The following is a 10,471-nucleotide window of genomic DNA, read 5'->3' on the forward strand; positions in this document are numbered from 1 at the left end:
AACACCCTTAGAAATCACCATGAAACCTCTAGTCATCTTGCATCCATCTTGTGAGAAAATAGTCTAAACTCCCACATCACTCACATTTATAACTGAAAGAAGGCTTCGTGGTAAACAAAAAACTTGATGTATAGCAACAATCCCCGTCACTCCACCATCAAGGAATTGGATCTTGAATCTTCCATGACCAATAATTTTCAGGTGAGAGTCATCACCCAAGTACATCTTCCCACCATCATATTCTTCATACTTTGAGAACCAACCCCTATGAGAGGTCATTTAGAAAGAAGCACTTGAGTCAGTTAACCATACATCTTCGAATGCATCGGTTTCCAATGCAATGACAAATGAATCTACATCGTCTTAAGAGGATTGGTCAGAATCCAAATCAAAGGCTTTCTTGTTTTTCTTTTTCTTCTCCTCTTTACAATCTTTTCGGAAATGACCGGATTTGCCCCAGTTCCAACATTTAGCATTGGACCTTTTACCAAGACACTTTTATCTCTCAAGAGATTTTGACTTGCCTTTCTTGTCCTTTTTCTTTCCTTTCTCTATTGATCTACCATGAGAAATAAGGGCCTCCTTGGCCATCTCAGAAGACTTCCTCCGCATTTCTTCAAACAACAATGTCGAAGCAACCACATCTTCCATCTTGAAAGTGGTTGTTGTGCTTCCAACAACCAAAATTAGGTGATCCCAAGCATCATGCAAAGAACATAGTACGAGCATGCAACATTCTTGATCATCAATGTTTACATCAACATAGTTTAGTTGGGAAACGAACATGTTGAATGCATTCAAGTGATCTGCAACAATTCGTCTTTCCTCCATTTTCAAACAATACAATTTTTTTTTTCGAAAAAAGTTTATTTACATCTTCAAGCTTTTTCAAAAAATGAACTGCAGTCTTCTTCTCATGAGCATTCAGGAGTACAGAGTCAACCAAGTAGAGTCTTATCATACCCTTAGCTTTTTGATCCATTGTATCCCAAGCATCTTGAGTTGTAGTTTGAGGTTTTTGACCAGATATTACAATCCAAAGGTCTTTGTCAATGAGCATGTCCTCCATTTTGAGTTTTCACAAATCAAAATTGCTGCCATTGAATTTATCCATTTCAATCCTTCCCAATGTGCTTGCCCTCTTAAATCCATAACTTGGTTAAGAAACTTCTAACTCCTACAACTCCCACTAAAAAGGATATGCACAAAAATTCCTACAACCCACCAAGAATAACAAATCTAGCTAGACTATGATACCAATTGAAAGGAAAGTAGAGGAGCGGAAACAACCTTCCTAATACAAACCCCCAAGGAGATTGAATGCAAATTTATTTACAAACCCCTGAACAACATTATTGATAAAAGAAAAACACACAAAAATAAATTTCAAATTTATCATAAACACGTGACACAAACGATTTAACATGTGAAAACCCTTTCGGTAAAAAACCCACCACACCAAAACACATATCAATTGTATTATAGTACAAAAACCTATTACAAACAATATGCAGAGTATGCTCTTCCAGGTGTCTTCAACACATTGTATTTATAGAGTTTACAATGTAAAAGGAAGTAGCTTCTCAAAAGAATCCACATTCAATATATCTACAACATATAATTAGAAACTTCCTTTGTACACAACTCTTTCATAAATAATATTTAATGCAAATATTATTTATTCCAAGAAGGAAAGGTGTCCAAGAAAATCAAGACTTTCTACCAAAATAGAAATTTCTATTTTGCTCCAAGTCTATCCATGTGGAAGATTTGGTCCTGCTGAAAATCTTTCCAAAAACATGCACAAGAAAGGAAAGCAAACTACACAACCACTTTCCGCAAGAGCATAGTTTTGAAGAGCTCCAAATAAAAATTTCTTCTCCAAAGTTTCTTCCTTGTGACAAGGGTCACAATTCCGCTTCCTCCTCAACACTTGTTGGTTGAACTTTGGAAATTTATATTATCATTAACTTAATTAAAATCAGAACACATGACCAATTAAATAATTAATTATAAACCACTTGAGACTCCCAAGGTTGAGGCACCTTAATCCGAACATAAAACTATCATCCCAGTAACTATTGGAAACAAATAATAAATGTAAAGGACATGTTAATGATAAATTATAAAATCCAAAGTGTACCAAAAGTTGGTACATGTCCTTGCAAGTTTTGATTGTTTATTTCCCACCATTATTGGTTTCCACATTAACTACAACACATTTTAGTGTTAAATACGATAGTACACAAACTTTGACCTATCCGTCTCAATTTTGCTTGAGCTCTTAGTAATGCAAAAGCAAAATCACCTTCAGTTGGTTTAAATTTATTTTTTTCTTTGTTTCTTTTAGTCACCCTAGAGCCTGTTAAATATTGGATTCTTCTCCTGCACTTACTTTATTAAGGGTTCTCGTATTATCTCACACCATGGCCAAATTCTCCTTCATTGGGTTTTTTTCTTGTGTTTTATCTCATTCTATTGTTATCTAAATCATGCTGAATACCCATTTCATTTGGTATTTTTTTTCTCCCTAATCCAAATTGAACTGGGTGTCATAGGATTTATTTAGAGTCTATTTTCTTATTCATAGGATTTATTCACATTATTCTTCATGGAGGAGAAGCTTAGTATGTTAAGAGTATGCTATGGAATAGGATAAGCGAACAAAGTGGGCAATATATGAATTGTGCTCAACGTGTTTCATGTTACCTAACTACTGCATGGCCTAGATAATCAGATGTATTATCTCTTGTGCTTTGAATTGTGACATGTTGCCAGTAATGTTTTTTGTTTGGTTGGTTCTATTTTGTCTTTGAGTCCATTGGGAGTCATAAACCAAAGAAAAAGAGTATATTTGCGCTTGTTAAATGGCCCAGCCATTCAAAGATTTGAAGATTGAGACATAAATAAAACTATTAGTCATTCAATGATATTAAAATATTATAAAATCAAAATATTAAAAAATAATATAAAATTATTACATGTTTCTTATGACAAATATAATATAAGATAAATTTATTTTTTAATATTTTGTTTTCAATATAATTATTTTATGTTCTTTCAATATAAAAATATCTTACTATTTAAAAAAAATGTATATTAATTTTTTTTTTTAATATTAGAGATCGAGAGACCAAAAAAGAGTTTATACAAAAGAGTTCAGGGGAGGCAGGGCCTCAACCATCAAGCAGACTGAGGAGTAGCATATATAGTTATGTTGCTGTCATAAGACACTAATGTAGGATTTCATCCTGGTCCTCCGGTCATGTGGTCCAGCCTCATGGTCCTTCCATCCAGACCCCCTTTTTTAGCTCCATGATCTATGTTTTAATTTGTTTACCTTCACTTTGCCATTGGTTGTTTTACAATTGTTTAAGTTTCTTTAAAAATTACATAATTTAAAGAAGATTAGTTATGCTAAAGTTCCATAAATTAGAGGATGATTCAGTTATGTTAAAGCTATTGTAAAACTATGATTACCCAAAATATATCCTGTTATTTGTGTAACCATTGCACCTTGTTTGGGTGCAAGTGAGCTAGTATATCCATGCTTAGAATTATACAATAAAAACTCATTTGAAAAATAAATAAATTAATTGACATGCATTAGAGAAAGAAATCTTATCCTTCCATGGTGTATTTCTGCAAAATTTGAAGGGTGCTACTATTCTTCCTATAAAATGGCACGCTAAGACAAAAAGTATTAGACCATTGATATTGACATGATTTTTTTGAAATCCACTTCTGCCCAACATATTCAAATATATTTATTTTGATGTTGATTTTTTATTTTATTTTATATATCACATTTATAAATGATAATATTTTCATTTTAAATTATATTTATTATTCATAATATTTTTATTTTAAATTATATTTATAGTATATTATAAACAATAATATTTGTTTTGATGTTGTTTTATATTTTATTTAATATATCATATTTGTTGGAGTAAATAATTTATATATTAATTATTCACTTAATTGCATTAATTCACCAAATAATCAATGTCTTAGTTAATAATTAATTATTGGCATTTATTAGTTAGTTAATTAATTAATTATGAATAATTAATTAATATTTATCTCCATGCATAATGTAAACTAGGAAAAGCAAACTATGTTTAGATTTTTGAGATTTTCATGCATTAATTAGTCTATTATGCTTTTTGTACATACATGAGTAATTCATGCATTCTTTTTTAACTCTCAGTCTATCTTGTAGACTCCACCATTTAGGGTGTCTATCTTTAGAGTTAGATTTCTTTATAAGGATGTCATATCCTTCATTGTAATCAAACAATTTCAAAGCAATACAAGTGATTCAATTATTGTTATTTGTCTTCAATTATTTTGCTTTTCAATTTTCTCTTTATGTGTGATATGTAATCTTAGAGAAGATAACTGGCTTGTGGGATTCACATTTCACGAATTCTAACATGGTATAAGAGCTCCAGATCTAAAGATTCTTGTTCACTTTTTTTGGAGATTATTCACATGCACAACAAATCATTCATCTTGGGTTAATTTGGATTGCACAATTAGTTCCAAAAGGCTCGATAAAGTTAGGATTGTCTTTTGTTTTGCTGAAATCTGATATACAAAGTCCATTTTGCAAGGGTTTGAAGTTTGAGGGTTTTCTCTATTCCAGAGAGTATCTAGAAATTTGAAGTGTTTTGGGATAAAAAGGACCTCACGATTGGATTCAAAAGGTTGATTCTATGAATTTTGATATATAATTTGCCTATTTTCGGTGAAAGGGGCATCTAGTGCATGATTTTTTATTGGCACATTTTTCGAAGCACAAAAGTCCATATGGTCATACTGCCTGCATGCGCGTTAGTACTTGGATCAGATTTTTTTTCAAAAATTGGTAGTAAAAATAAAAATTTCATTGCTAGTTTTTTAATTTTTATTTTTTAAAATCAAGTTGGTGCATGTTGTTACAAAAAAGATTATTTTTTTAATTAAAAAAAAAAATGTCAACTCTTTGTAGCAATAGAATATTGCATCAGTGTTGACGTCAACATGACATCATGCAGACATCAACAATATAGTCAGCATACATGGCCCCTTTAGACCCTGTTTGTGCCCGAAAAGAGGGGGTTGGTAGTTTGCTCATAACTTGAGCATACAGAGTCAAAAATAATGCAAACCATATGTTGTTGGAAAACTCTTTCCAAGCCCTATCAAGATATGGAGGTATATTTTCTTGATTTTTTCATTTCACAAGTTTTTTTTCTAGTTGAAGTAAAAAATTGTTGTTTGCACTCTTGGGGGCATATCTTGTGCATCCAGACTGCATTTTTCGCAAACGAGATATCATCAAAAAGATGATTCAGAGCTCTATAAAGATGTCAGGTCCATTTTTTGTAGATATATAACCAACTCATCATCTTTTCTTTTTAAATTCAACAGTTCCTTTCTAGTCATACCCTGCCTTCCTATGATTTGAGCTCCACCTTTCTTGTCTTTGATCTCTATTTTTTTGGCATCATGGAGAATAACATTCAGATTTAGTGTACCTATCATACCTCTCCCTTGTCAGCATTATCTGGTGGTTTCTACTATTGGTGCTAATGCTTCCTTGGTTTTGTGTGTGAGTTAACTATGTATTTAGTACTTGTTCCTATGTACTAGGAGATGTAGTGCGGCCATTTACCCATGCATTTCATGAGATGGAACACTTACCATATTGACACTGTTGCATTCTTATTTCTGGAGGTTAGATTTTTCAGCATCATAGCAGTCTGACAATGCCAACATTTGCAGCATCTTCATGCTTCATGTTTCTTCATGCTTGTCTTTTGTTTCTATTTAGAGAAGATTTTTGTTCCCATTCAAGGTTTTCTCCTTTGCTCCGTTTTTGAGAAACTTCCATATTTTTTCATGGGTACCTCATCAGGTTTTTGGTCGGGACCCATCTTGCATTCATCTTTGCATAGTTTTTCCTACATATTTGCCTCTCTCCCATATGTGCATTTAGGGGGGTTGTTGGAGTAAATAATTTATATATTAATTATTCACTTAATTGCATTAATTCACTAAATAATTGATGCCTTAGTTAGTAATTAAATATTGGCATATTAGTTAGTTAATTAATTAATTATAAATAATTAATTAATATTTTTCTCCATGCATAATGCAAACTAGGAAAAGCAAACAATATTTATATTTTTGAGAGTTTCGTGCATTAATTAGTCTATTATGCTTTTTGTGCATACATGAGTCAATCATGCATTCTTTTTTAACTCCATGTCTATCTTGTAGACTCCACCATTTAAGGTTTCTATCTTTAGAGTTAGGTTTCTTTATAAGGATGTCATATCCTTCATTGTAATCAAACAATTTCAAATAAATACAAGCAATTCAATTATTTATATTTGTCTTCAATTATTTTATCATTCAATTTTCTCTTTATGTGTGACATGTATTCTTGCAAAAGTTAACTGGGCTTGTGGGATTCACATTTCATGAGTTCTAACAATATTTAAATAGGATAATATTTTTTTTTAATGTTGCTTTTTTATTTTGTTTTATATCAATTGATAAATTATATATATATATAGGTATATATGTATTTATGTATTTATGTGGGTCCCAAACCTAAATGGGAAGAAAATTAGACCAAAACATGCCCAAAGAACAAGCAAATTTGGCTACCAGTTTTTGATAAATACCCAAACCCATCCATTACCTTGAAAATCCTACATCTAAATAAGAGAAAAAGAATGCTCGACCACATCCATATTGATAAAGAAAAAATACAAAATGGGAGATGACTATACATAACAAAGTACTATAAATAATCATAACTACTAGATAAGACATCTTGCAATGATGGCTTGCTAATCCTCCTCCTTCTCTACTACATCACCTTCTTCTTTAGTCTATATGTTATCCGACTTGCTATCACCAGCCATAACCCCTTCCACACAACCCTTTAGGAAGTCGATTCCCACCTTGGCTTCATCCATCATTTTTGCCACATCCATGCCAACTCCCCATACCACAATTGACTACAAAGGGTCATCATCATCATCGAGCTTCGACCTCATTTTTTCATCTAGAATCAAATCATATCTTGGGATGGTGCACTGTGAATACCTTTTCAATCCTCAAAACAATTGAGACTAGATTAGTTTCATCATCAATGCCTCTACCATCTTATTTGATTCCCTTACATTGAGAAACATTACAAGAAACATCACAACAACGTCCAAATTCACAGAATATTAACCATTCCCACCCAAGTATTTGTCACCAAAGATCAATCTCCATACATGAAGCACCACACCTACTCTAGTTTTGAAGACCTCAATTATTCTCCCCTCAAACAGGCCCAAAGAATTCAATCTACCTATTACTCACTCTTAAAAAAATGGTAGTATCCATGCTTAGTGTCATTTATTACACTATGGCTTTCCCTATCTATTTATCATTAATAAAGACCAAAAATCATCATAGAATTGTTAGATAGGGTATGCATCATAAATACACCATCTCAATTCATGAATACTTATATCTCATCCAAGTTGTTAATCTCTTGAGAATTAGTGTGATCTATTACAATGGGAAACATTATGGTAGCAGAGCATGCCAAGCTAGTTCCTCAATAACTCCTTATGTCAAATCAACTTTCATGTTGGGCTGGGTTGTGGGGATAACCCTAAGTTAACAAAAGAATAAATCAATTGTCACTTTGGCAATTGTGTCTACATTCTCATTTCCCTCCCTATAGATGAGAGTTATGATGTACTCTTCCAATAACTTATGTCACAATTTGAAAAAGTTGTGCATCTAATTTCCAATTATGCTATTGACATGCTTGGATGGAATTAACAACCAAATTTGAATCTCCTTCCTAGTGAATTCTCTAAAATCCTAATTTCCTACTTGCTCTCAAACCAAGAAAAGCCAATTGAGATTCTACAGGTCATTATTTGTTTGTTTACCCAAATGCTTCCCTACCACTCTTAGGATCTTCCAATCATGGTTTTCGATTACACATACTAGCCCACCGACAATATGAAGGAATGGGCATTTCTGGCTATCAGGGAAGATGTTTTGGCACTGGAAGAGAATATACCTGAAGAGAAGGCACTTGCTGCTAAAATTGAAGACAAGGATGAATGGGTAATTGATAGTGGTTGTTCACATTATATGACTGGTGATAAAGGGAAGTTTCTATCTTTGCAAGAATTTGATGGCGGTCTGGTTAGATTTGGAGATGACAAAGCATGTATGATCAAAGGAAAAGGAACTATATCACTGGATGGTAAGAACAATACTGGCAATGTTTATTATAATGAAGGTTTGAGGTATAATTATTTGAGTGTAGGACAATTGGTGGATAAGGGATTTCAATTACAGTTCAAGGGTAGAAAATACAAAATTATTAATAGATCTAGTTTGGAGATTACAACTGGTACATAGATAAAAGGTAATATATTTCATTTGAATTCTAGTGAGAAGGCATGTTTGATTGCACAAATTGATGAGAGTTGGCTATGGAATAAGAGGCTATGTCATGTGAATTTTTATTGCATTGTAAACATCAGTTCAACTAAGGAAGTTAGAGATATACCTAAGATTCTGAAGCCCTATAATACGGTATGTAAAGAATGTCAAATGGGTAAACATGTCAGAACCTCTTTAGGAGTATACAAGATAAATCAAATGATGTTCTTGATCTTATTCATACTGATTTGTGTGACCCTACTAGAGTTAAATTTTTTCAATGGGATAGATATTTTATGCTAATCATTGATGATTATTCTAGAATGATGTGGGTTACGTTTCTAAGGGAGAAATATGAAGCATTTGAAATGTTTAAAATCTTTAAGGCTAAAGTAGAAATTGAGACAGGATTGAAGATTAAATGTTTGAGATCGGACCAGGGTGGAGAGTTTACATCCGACAAGTTTAATAACTTTTGTGAGAAGCATGGTATAAGGAGACAATTTTATGCTCCTGGAACACCTCAGCAAAATGGAATTGTGGAAAGGAAGAACAAAAATATCTTGGATGCTTCTAGAAAAATGATGATGGAATGCAGTCTATCTCATATCTACTGGAGAGAAGTAGTAAGAACAATAGTTTAAAAACTCAACATAGTACACATATCAAAGGACAAACTTATAAGACACCTTATGAATTATGGTTTGGAAATACACCTACAATTAAGTATTTCATAATCTTTGGCAGTAAATGTTATATTAGGGGAGATGATATCAATGGAGAATTTGATCCTAGATGTGATGAAGGCATATTTCTTAGTTATTCTAATGAAAGCAAGCCATATAGATGTTATAGCAAGAGATTCCAGAGAATTCTGGAGAGTGCTAATATCAAGGTGGGTGGGCTCAATAGAGGTCAAATTAGAGTTTATGAGAAGGAACTAGTGATGGAAATGATTATATTTGAACTGGTAGCACCTTTACCAAAACAAAGTGTTGAACTAGTTACTCCGGTAGTATCAGAAAATTCTACAGTAACTAAAGAACCGGGAAGAGGAATAGAGAGTCAGAGGACTCCTAGGTATGTGAGATTGAATCATTCAGAAAATTAGATCATTGACAATAAGAACAATGGAGTGATGACAAGAAGACTGACAACTAATGAGGTATGTTTAATTTCTCAAGTTGAACCGGTATCAGTAATTGAGGCATGTAAAGATGAATATTGGTTGAAATTAATGGAAGAAGAATTAGATTAAATTGCAAAAAATAACACATGAACTTTGGTTCCCCGACTTAAAAATAAGAATGTCATTGGAACTAAATGGGTTTTTAGGAATAAATTGAATGAGGATGGTCAAGTTGTAAGGAATAAGGCTAGACTGATTTGTAAAGGATATTCTTATAAGGAAGGAATTGATAATGGTGATACTTTTGCACCTGTAGCTAGGATTGAAGCTGTAAGATTATTTTTTGCCTATGCTGCCCATAAAAACTACAGGGTTTATCAAATGGATGTTAAGTGTGCATTTTTGAATGGGGATCTTGATGAGGAAGTTTATATTGAGCAACCTGATGGTTTTTCACTATCAGATGATAGAAACATGGTTTGTAGGTTAAGGAAAGCTTTATATGGGTTGAAATAGGCACTTAGAGCTTGGCATGCAAGGTTGGATAAATATATTTTGAAGCTTGGTTTTACTATGGGTAATGTAAACAATAATTTATATTATAAGATCACTCATGATGATATACTAATTAGTGAAGTATTTGTTGATGACATCATTTTTGGAGGTGAAGATAAGTTATGCATGGAATTTTCTAAGAATATGGAGAAGGAATTTGAAATGTCTATGATTGGGGGAATGAATTTTTTCTTAGGTTTGCAGATTACTTAGACTGGCAAAGGTATTTTCATCTATAAAGGTAATATAGTAGGGAATTGTTGAAGAAATTTGGTATGGGAGATTCTAAACCGGTAAGTACTCCTATGATACAAGTGAGAAATTGAC

Source organism: Cryptomeria japonica, chromosome 11, assembly GCF_030272615.1.
Source record: "Cryptomeria japonica chromosome 11, Sugi_1.0, whole genome shotgun sequence".
In the NCBI taxonomy this organism is placed as follows: domain Eukaryota; kingdom Viridiplantae; phylum Streptophyta; class Pinopsida; order Cupressales; family Cupressaceae; genus Cryptomeria; species Cryptomeria japonica.